Below are 9,825 nucleotides of genomic sequence, written 5' to 3' on the forward strand. Positions count from 1 at the left end.
GGAGAGGGAGAGATAGAAACATCAATGATGAGAGAGAATCATTGATCAGCTGCTTCCTGCACGTCCCACACTGGAGATCAAGCCCACAACCCAGGCATGTGCCCTGACTGGGAATTGAACTGTGACCTCCTGGTTCATAGGTTGATGCTCAACCACTGAACCACACTGGCCGGGCCATATAATTTCTTAAGAACTATATATTTAAGCAATCCAGCCACATACTTCTTTTTTGTTGTTATTGTTGTTGTTAATCCTCATCTGAGAATATTTTTCCATTGACTCTTTTTTTAGAGAGAGAGTGGAAGGGTGAGGGAGAAACAGAGAGAGAAACATCCATGTGTGATTGGTTACCTGCAACTGAGGTATATGCCCTTGACCAGAATCAAACCCGGTCCCTTCAGTCCTCGGGCCAACACTCTATCCACTGAGACACATATTTCTTAAATGCATATCACTTCACACCCCTACAGTACAAAAAAGCCAAACATCAAGATTTTAAAACCTAAAGCCAACTATTCCAATGTCTAACATGCAAGGAATGTTAGTTACACTTAGCCAGTTATTCATTTATTTTATTGTCTTCATTACAACATTTGCCAATTCTAGTATCAAAAATAATTTTAAGCCTGGCCGGCATGGTTCAGTGGTTGAGTTGACCCATGAACCAGGAGGTCATGATTCGATTCCCAGTCAGGGTGCATTCCTGGGTTGCAGGCTCGATCCCCAGCAGGAGTAGTGCAAGAGGCAGCTGATCAAGATTCTCTCATCACTAATATTTCTATCCCTCTTCCCCTCTCCCTTCCGCTCTCTGAAATCAATAAAAACATATTTTTTAAAAGAATTTTTTAAAAAGAATTTTATAGAAATTCACTCTGATTTCAAGAGAGCTGCCATAGTTAATCAATCAAAAGTCTTGGGCCCTGGCCAGGTAGCTCAGGTTGGAGCATCGCCCTGTACACCAAAAGGTAACAGGTATGATTACCAGTCAGAGCAAGTGTGGGAGACAACCCATACATGTTTCTTTCTCACATCGAAGTTTCTCTCTCTCTCTCTCCCTTCCTCTCTCTGAAATAAAAAATAAATAAATAACAACCAAAGAGTTAACACTTATTTAGCACTTACTATGTACCAAGCACTGTTCTAAACATGTTATATACATTAATTCGTTGTATCCTCACAACAAACTTATGATCAAGGAACTTTACAATAAAAAAACTAAAGTATGACCCTGGCCTGTATGGCTCAGTTGGTTGGGCACATGCCTGGGTTACAGGCCAGTATGGGAACATGCAGGAGGGGGCAGCCAATCGATGTCTCACTCTCACATTGATGTTTCTCTCTCTCTCCCTCTCCCTTCCTCTCTAAAAATCAGTTTAAATAAAACTTAAAAAAAGAAAGAGTCCAGATGGTGTGGTTCAATGGTTGAACGAGGACCTATGAACCAGGAGATCATGGTTCATTTCCCGGTCAGGGCACATGCCCAGATTGAGAAGTTGATCCACAGTAGGGGGTGTGTGGGAGGCAGCAGATCGATGATTCTCATCATTGATGTTTCTCTCTCTCCCTCTCTCTTCCTCTCTCTAAAATCAATACTAATGTATTTTTTAAAAATACTACCATTGTCTAACCATGAGCCATTCACCCAATACACAAGAGGAGGCCATCCTATCTAATAAAAGAGTAATATGCAAATTAACCATCACTCTGCTACGTCCACAAGCCACGCCGACCAGCCAATCAGGAGCGAGTATGCAAATTAACCCCAACCAAGATGGCTGCAGCCACGGAGTGAGCAGGAGACTTGGGTTTCCCTGGCAATGGAGGAAGCCAAGCTTTTCACACACTCTGGCGGGCCCAGGCCTCCCTCCACTCAAAGCTACAAAGTTTCAATTATACAAGATAAATAAATCCCAACAAAAATGGCGGCAGCCACGGAGCTGGAGTGAGCAGGAGGCTTGGGTTTCCCTGGCAATGGAGGAAGCCAAGCTTTCCGCACAACCTGGCCTGCCTTGGTCTCCACTCAAGGCTACAAAGTTTCAATTATAGAAGATAAATAAATCCCAGATACCAGGGCCTCCACTTGGGTCGCCGGGGGGCATGGCCGGCCTGCAAACCACCACAGGCCCCTCGCCCAGGCCACCCCATGCCCCAAGGGAATCCCCACCCTGATCCAGGACACCCTTCAGGGCAAACCAGCTGACCCCCACCCGTGCACCAGGCCTCTATCCTATCTAATAAAAGAGTAATATGCAAATTGACTGTCACTCCAACACACAAGATGGCTGCCCCTATGTGGTCAAAGATCCTGCCCCCATGTGGACACAAGATGGCCACCACAAGATGGCCAGCAGGGGAGGGCAGTTGGGAGGGACCAGGTCTGCAAGGGAGAGTAGTTGTGGGCAATCAGGCCAGCAGGGGAGCAATTGGGAGGGACCAGGCCTGCAAGGGAAGGCAATTGGGGGCGATCAAGCCTGCAGGGGAGGGCAGTTAGGGGTGACCAGGCCAACAGAGGAGGGAAGTTGGGGGCGACCGGGCCTGCAGGGAAGGGCAGTTGGGGGGGACCCAGGCCTGCAGGGGAGAGCAGCTGGGGGGGACCAGGCCTGCAGGGGAGGGCAGTTAGGGGCAAACAGGCTGGCAGGGGAGCAGTTAGGCATCAATCAGGCTGGCAGGGGAGCAGTTAGGCATCAATCAGGCTGGCAGGGGAGTGGTTAGGGGGTGATCAGGCTGGCAGGCAGAAGCAGTTAGGGGCAATCAGGAAGGCAGGCGGCGAGCAGTTGGGAGCCAGCAGTCCTGGATTGTGAGAGGGATGTCAGACTGCCCGTTTAGGCCCGATCCCGGTAGGTAAGTTATGCCCTCACTTACCATTGCCCTGTAGGATCAGGCCTAAATGGGCAGTCGGACATCCCTCAAGGGATCCCAGATTGGAGAGGGTGCAGGCTGGGCTGAGGGACACAAACCCCCCGTGCATGAATTTCATGCACCGGGCCTCTAGTATGTTTATAAAGCTAGAAATAGTCTCCAGCCCTGACTCTCCTAAAAGTTCCCTAGTTCCTCTAGATGCAAGGCTGTTTTGTTTTTAATCTTTAGGCACAAGTTATCTGTTCCCTAAATTTTCTGCAAGGTATACCATACTCCCTGGAGGTAATACTAGCAGTGTAAGCATTTAAGAGAATGCAGGGTATTCCTCCAAATCTCAACCTTCATTTTTCAAACTAGTTCCTAATATGCCTCTTCATTTCTTTTTCTTCTTTTTTTTTCTTTTTTTTTTTTTTTAATCCTCACCCTAGGACATGCTTAGAGCAAAGAAGGGAGGGAAGGAAGGGGAGGGGGGAGGAAGAGAGAGAGAGAAACATCAATGTGAGACAGAAACATTGATCGGTTGCCTTCTATACGCTCCCTGACTGCCCAAAACCCAGGTATGTGCCCTAATCAGGAATCAAACCAGCAACCTTTCAGTGTATGGGATAACGCTCAACCAACTGAGCCACTCACACCAGTCACCTCTTCATTTCTGAAAGCCCCAAGGATTTAGCTCACTTGCTGGCCCACATAGTCCAGACTGGCCTTCTAAATTTACCCTTGTCTGAATCTGTATTTACTTCACTTTCCAGATATAGGCATGGGCACTGTACTGTGTTGCTACTATTCCTCATGGTTCCTTGCCATAGCTTCTTTTTTTTTTTTAATCCTCACCCGAAGATATTTTTCTATTGGTTTTCAGAGAGAGAGGGAGAGACAGAGAGAAATATCGATGTGAGAAAAACATGTTCCTCCAATTCCACCCCCTGACTGGCTCTAAAACAATCATACAACTCCTTTCCATTTTAATGAATTTTTAGTGCTAGTCACTCTAAGCCTTTTATATTTTCCAAATGGTGTAAGGCCTGCATTCTTTTTTTTTTTTTTTAAGGCCTGCATTCTTGAAGCCACCTGGCTCTTTCCCTCCTTTCATGGATAGCTCCAGGGCAGGCCACCACCTCCTTATTTTATATTTCCTTTTTTTAATTCTGGAATTCATCACTTATTCCTCCAAATCTTTCAAAGCACTGCCTCCCACTCAGGGTGATATATAATAAATAACACGACTGAGCACTCACTACACACTTGGCAATGTTCTAAGTGCTTTAAATATACTATACTTAATCCTTACAACAACCAGATGAAATAGCTACTATTATCATATTTTACAATGAGGATTCTACTTTGCCCAGTCACACAGCTAGTAAGTAGGTAAAGCCACTAAATACTTCTCTCGGGTAGCCCTTCTCCCTATCAGAATACCCTATTAATGCAAAAACTCAGGTGCTGACTGGTAGAACATTCAAAATCAGATTCACTTAAAGTTCTATGGAGACTGATATTCATAATATCAACATTCCCACTTTATCCAAGAAAAGCCAGTCAACTCAGGACCTTGTCTGACAAGCATCTTCCCTACTTTCTAGATACCAGGACAGATCAGCCTGATTCAGTGAGCGCACGAGCCACTACGGGGCAGCATCCATATCTTGTGTGTGCTCTGGGCAAAGCTCACCTCAGAGTGCGTGTGGTGCCTATACTTGAAAGTGGAAGTAATTCAGGGATTTTCCCAAGTCTAAGCAGCAAGTGGCAAAACCAGGAATTTCCCAATCTCCACTCTAGGTATCACCCGCTTTCTGTACCTACTAATGGTGAACTAGCTTCACAGAATTCAATCCAATCTCATCCGAATTGACCAAATCTGCCTATCTTCACAAACTAATAATACAGATGAAGAGGTTTAAATAAACATGACTATCTCAGGTTCCCTTTCAAATTATTTTACACAAGAAAGAATGCACTTGCACCTTCAGAAAGAGAAACCAACTCCAAATTGACAAGATTGCAGAAAACACTGATTGAAAATCACATTCCTCTGACATCTCCCAGAATGAAAATTCATTGTACGATTCTCTCTTCAATGAGCAGGAGCCTCTTGTAAATTAACACTGTCTATCTCCTGCTCAAACCCTGAACTTCCTCAAGCAGCACAACGTCACTCATATGTTCTTCATTTCCTTTCCTACTGAACCATACAAGCCTCATGAATACCACCTAAATATAAAATGAAAATTATAAGAAATTCCCAGAATCTTCTTTAAGCCCAAAAAGGTGACTGCAACCTTACAAAGTAAATTGATTTCCTGCTAACTTAATAACTAACCTTATAATAACACAGGCATAGTATACCACAAAAAGGGGACCTAAAATTACTGTTCTGGTCCCTGCCTTGAGAAGCTCACAATTAAATGGAAGAAGTACATATTCTGATACTTCTTTATAAACAAACAAAATAAAGATTTTCCCCGGGATTTTTTTTCAGATATGCCCTCACTTACCATTGCCAATGTATTAAACTCACTAAACCTCCTCACTTCCAGCTGCCTACTAATATCTCCATATACACATCCCACAGGCAACTTGACCTCAGCACACCAGACTTTCTGCTCTGTACTTCTTTCCATAGCCACTCCAACTCTTTAAAAATACGTTCTACTTTTCCCAGTGCATATCCTGGCCAGTGGAATTCCCATTCACCCAATCTCTCAAATTAGAAACCTTAGCCCACTCTCTCCAGTCACTAAGTCCTGCTGCATCTATCTCCAAATTACTTCTAAAGTCCATTCTTCATGCCCACTGCCACACTTTTTTCAGACTCTCACTTAACTGCAACAACTCGAATTGGTCTCACTGACTCATTTCTCATTACTTTAATCTGCACTTCTGTCATTCCGTAACATAAAAAGCATCTCCTGACAACTTCCCCACCACATATCCTGATTGGGACAAATTTCTGACATTTAAACATCACGTTATTTTTTTCCTCACACTTGCACCATTTCTGTGTACATACTGTTCTCTACAACTGGAATGCCTTTCCTTACTTGTGCACGCTCCTACTCACTCTTCATCACCCGACTAAAGTATCTCCCCCTTGTGAAGGTTTCCCTGACTCTCCCAGGCAATGGCAGGAGTCACTTCACACTGTATAAATTCCTTTGTAATGATATGTAACACACAGCACAACTTTCATATGAATATGTCTTTCTGATGTCCTTTAGAAAAGATACTCTTATTTCCTTTCTTATTATTATTGATTTTAGAGAGAAAGAGTGAGAGAAACAAAGACAGAGAAACATCAACTTGCTGTTCCACTTATTTATGCATTCATTGGCTGATTCTCGTATGTGCTCTACCGGGCCAGGGCAATACTCATATTTCTAACCCCAGTGCCAGTTACATAGCAAGTGCTCAATAAATGTATGTTGAATAAACAGTTCACCTCCATATATCCTTAATCAATTTATTTGGCTATTTTCCCCAAATATTCCCCAAATGAATTCTTGAATTTGATTCTATGTGAAATTTCAAGTTTTATAACAATTTCTTTTGAGTCTTCAAGGTGCTTTTCTTTAATTATACAAATGTTGAACAGGTGAATGAATTAATGCCTAAACTTCCAGAGAAAACACCTTAAAGGCTCCCCTACTCACTAAAAGAATGGTAATTCCCCCTTTACAATCCTAACAAGAAGGATCCACCTGTCCCTAGACTGATTATCTGAAAAGACTTTACACAGTACGCACTGCGCACACAAATCCAACTGAAGGCACACCCAAATAATTCCAACTCACTTGTGCTAAGTTAAGGGCAGGTATATAAACCTTATTTGCCCTGGTTTACAAGTCACTGAGAGCTCAGGATAGCAAAGAAACAGCTCTGACTCAGCTCAAAACTTTTTCTGTAGAGGAGTAACTGGGGAGGGTCTTATGATCAAGAAACATTTATTCGGCCCGGCCCAAATTCTACTTCCCCACTCTGCAGAGGCGGCACTCCACAGCCTCCATAGCTCTCCTTCCTCAGGGAACTAGTTTATTCCCCACACTTGTCTGGGAACAGGTTCATTTCCCAGCCTCGCACCACGTAACCCGGAGAAAGCACGGTGGCTGCACGGATTCTGTGTGAAGGGTGGGCTCAAGACCGTCAGTCAGAGACTAAAAAGAGCGAGAGGGTGGGGCCCTTCCGGGACACCTGAAGCCTAGGGTCAGACGGGCCCTCCCCTAATCCTTCTCGAAGGTCTTGCCCTAAGCCCTCACCCCAAGGCCAGGATGGGTTGAAGGCCACCCAGGAGCGGGAACAATCTGCGGAGGGGAGGCTGCTTTAGGGGTCAGGGTCAGCCCCGTGCTGGGGTCAAAGGTCGGTTGCCCGGAGGGCCCAACAGGGAGCAGGAGGGACTTGACAGGCACCGGACCGGATGTTCCGACGGACCCCGCGGCTGTTGAACCGAGGCGCTTCGGGCTCCGCTCCACCGCCCCGGGCCCAGCCTCCTCGCCTCACGCAGCCTCAGCATCTGTCCTCCCTCCCTCTCCCCGCTCCCCCGCCCGCCACCCCCGTCGTCCCCTAGGCGAGCGCAGGCCCCGCCCCCAGAGCCGCCACAGGGCCAAGGCCTAGTTACAGCAGGACCCAAAGGGGTTGGCCAGGTTCGGAGCCCGGCCCGGGCCCGCGCCTCTTACCGAGCCCCCGACTCCTCCTCCACCACCCGCGCCGCTCCCGGGCGCGCTCGCTCCCGATGCCACCGACGCCGCCGCTGCTCCGGGCTCACGGCCGCGCTCCCGACCTCCCCCGACCCTTCCCCAGGCCCACAGCGCCCCGCTGGGTCCTAAAGTCCGCCGTCTGATAGATTCGTCCACACCCTGAGGCAGGCTTAGACCACGACTCCCAGCAAGCATCACAAAGACAACAACTCCCAAAATGCACCGCGAAAAAAAAATTAACAAAAGAAATATCTATGAGGATCTGCTGGATGCAAGTTGCAATAGCAATGTTTTTAAATATGGCAGAATCTGAATATGACTATACACTGGCAGAGTTTGGAAAGATATATGTTCCAAGCTATTTATGGCAACTTTGTGAGCGAAAGATTGGAAACAAATTCATTTAACAAATAGGTATTGTGTAACTACTATGTGCAGAACATCGTGTAAGACTGTGTTAAGTTGGCAAGTAACCTGAGTCTGTTTTTGCATATGCAAAATGGAAGATTAAAAAATATATACTGGGCCTGGCAGGTGTGGCTTAGTGGTTGAGCATCGACCTATGAAGCTGGAGGTCATGGTTCGATTCCCTGTCAGAGCACATGCCTGAGTTGCAGGCTCAAATCCCGGAGTGGAAAAAAATTTTTTTTCAAAAAACAACAAAACAGTGTGGGTCCTGCAGGAGGCAGCCGATCAATGATTCTCTCCCATCATTGATGTTTTTTCTCTCTCTCCCTCTCCCTTCCTCTCTGAAATCAATAAAAAATATATTTTTTAAAAAAAGATATGCTGGGCCCAGCTGTAGTGGCTCAATTGGTTGAAAATCATCCTGTGCATGTTTGATTCCCAGTCAGGGCACATACCTGGGTTCTATCCTTGGTCGGATTCTCTCTCTCTCACTCTCTCTCTCTCTCTTCCTCTCTCTAAGCCTGTCCTTGGGTGAGGATTACGAAAAAGATATGCTGGGCAGTAAAAAAGATTGAGGGTGGCTGCCTCAATGATTTTATGGAACTGAGCAGATATAAATATTTTGAAGCCATTTGGCTTAGTGGTAATGGTTCAAGTCACGAGAAGAGAGGGAATGACCTAGGAAGAAGGTTAAAAAAAAATGGGGTCGCCAAAACCGGTTTGGCTCAGTGGATAGAGCGTCGGCCTGCGGACTGAAAGGTCCCAGGTTTGATTCCGGTCAAGGGCATGTACCTTGGTTGTGGGCACATCCCCAGTGGGGAGTGTGCAGGAGGCAGCTGATTGATGTTTCTCTCTCATCGATGTTTCTAACTCTCTATCTCTCTCCCTTCCTCTCTGAAAAAAATCAATAAAATATATATATATTTTTTAAATATATTTTATTGATTTTTTTACAGAGAGGAAGAGAAAGGGATAGAGAGTTAGAAACATTGATGAGAGAGAAACATCGATCAGCTGCCTCTTGCACACCCCCTACTGGGGATTTGCCCGCAACCAAGGTACATGCCCTTGACCGGAATCGAACCTGGGACCCTTGAGTCCACAGGCCGACGCTCTATCCACTGAGCCAAACCGGTTTCGGCAAAATATATATATTTTATTTTTAAAGAAAAAAATGGGGTCAAGATAGAATTTAAACACCTACATTTAAAGAATGGTGGAGGAAGATGAACCAATAGCAAACAAAATTCTGGAGATAGAAAAGAGGAAATTGAGAGGGAAAAGATGCTGTGGAAACCACAAGAGGGACTTTCAGGTAAGTAGTTGTTTGAGAAAGGAATGGAAGAAAACGTGGAGGCAGCAAATGCTAGAGGATCTTTGCAAGAAACTTGATTGAAAGGAAAGGGAGAGGAAACAATAGGGCTAAAGGTAATAAGGATGGAAGAGTGACTTCTAAGGACAAATGGGAGTGTTTCTATGATAGAGCAAGAGGGCAGAATGAAGCTGATGAAGTAGAAATGGATGCAGGTTCTCAGGGAATTTGTGGGAGAACAGAGGGAGAAGCAGAACTCATGAAGAGGGACTAGACTTGGAGGGAGGAGGAATACCGATCACATCACCTGAAAAGGCAATCAGAGGTGGAAAGAGCCCCTGCATATCAACTTGTAGGTGTTGCTGGAGAAATTACACACAGAATCAGTGCCTCTAACGTATGTTTTAATTATTTCTTCTAGCAAGCTGTTAGTTTTAGTGATGAATTGTTGATAAAGTGCTTTGGTATACTGACTCTGGACTCAGATTACCAGTGGTTAAAAGCCCACCTCTACCTCTACTGCTCAATAGCTGTGTGATCTTGGTCAATTTA

General features: G+C 45.4%; 1 protein-coding gene across 1 annotated transcript in view; it reads right to left on the reverse strand.

Moving 5' to 3' along the window:
- Window positions 1–7,631, reverse strand: part of ARMH3 (armadillo like helical domain containing 3) — a 157,707-nt gene extending 150,076 nt beyond the window's left edge. Inside the window, exon 1 of the mRNA XM_008144221.3 lies at window positions 7,533–7,631. The gene's annotated coding sequence lies outside the window, so the exon portion shown is untranslated. The remainder of the gene's footprint in view (window positions 1–7,532) is intronic.
- Window positions 7,632–9,825: the final 2,194 nt, after the last annotated feature.

The sequence above is a fragment of the Eptesicus fuscus genome, chromosome 17 (genome assembly GCF_027574615.1).
Source record: "Eptesicus fuscus isolate TK198812 chromosome 17, DD_ASM_mEF_20220401, whole genome shotgun sequence".
NCBI classification, from domain to species: domain Eukaryota; kingdom Metazoa; phylum Chordata; class Mammalia; order Chiroptera; family Vespertilionidae; genus Eptesicus; species Eptesicus fuscus.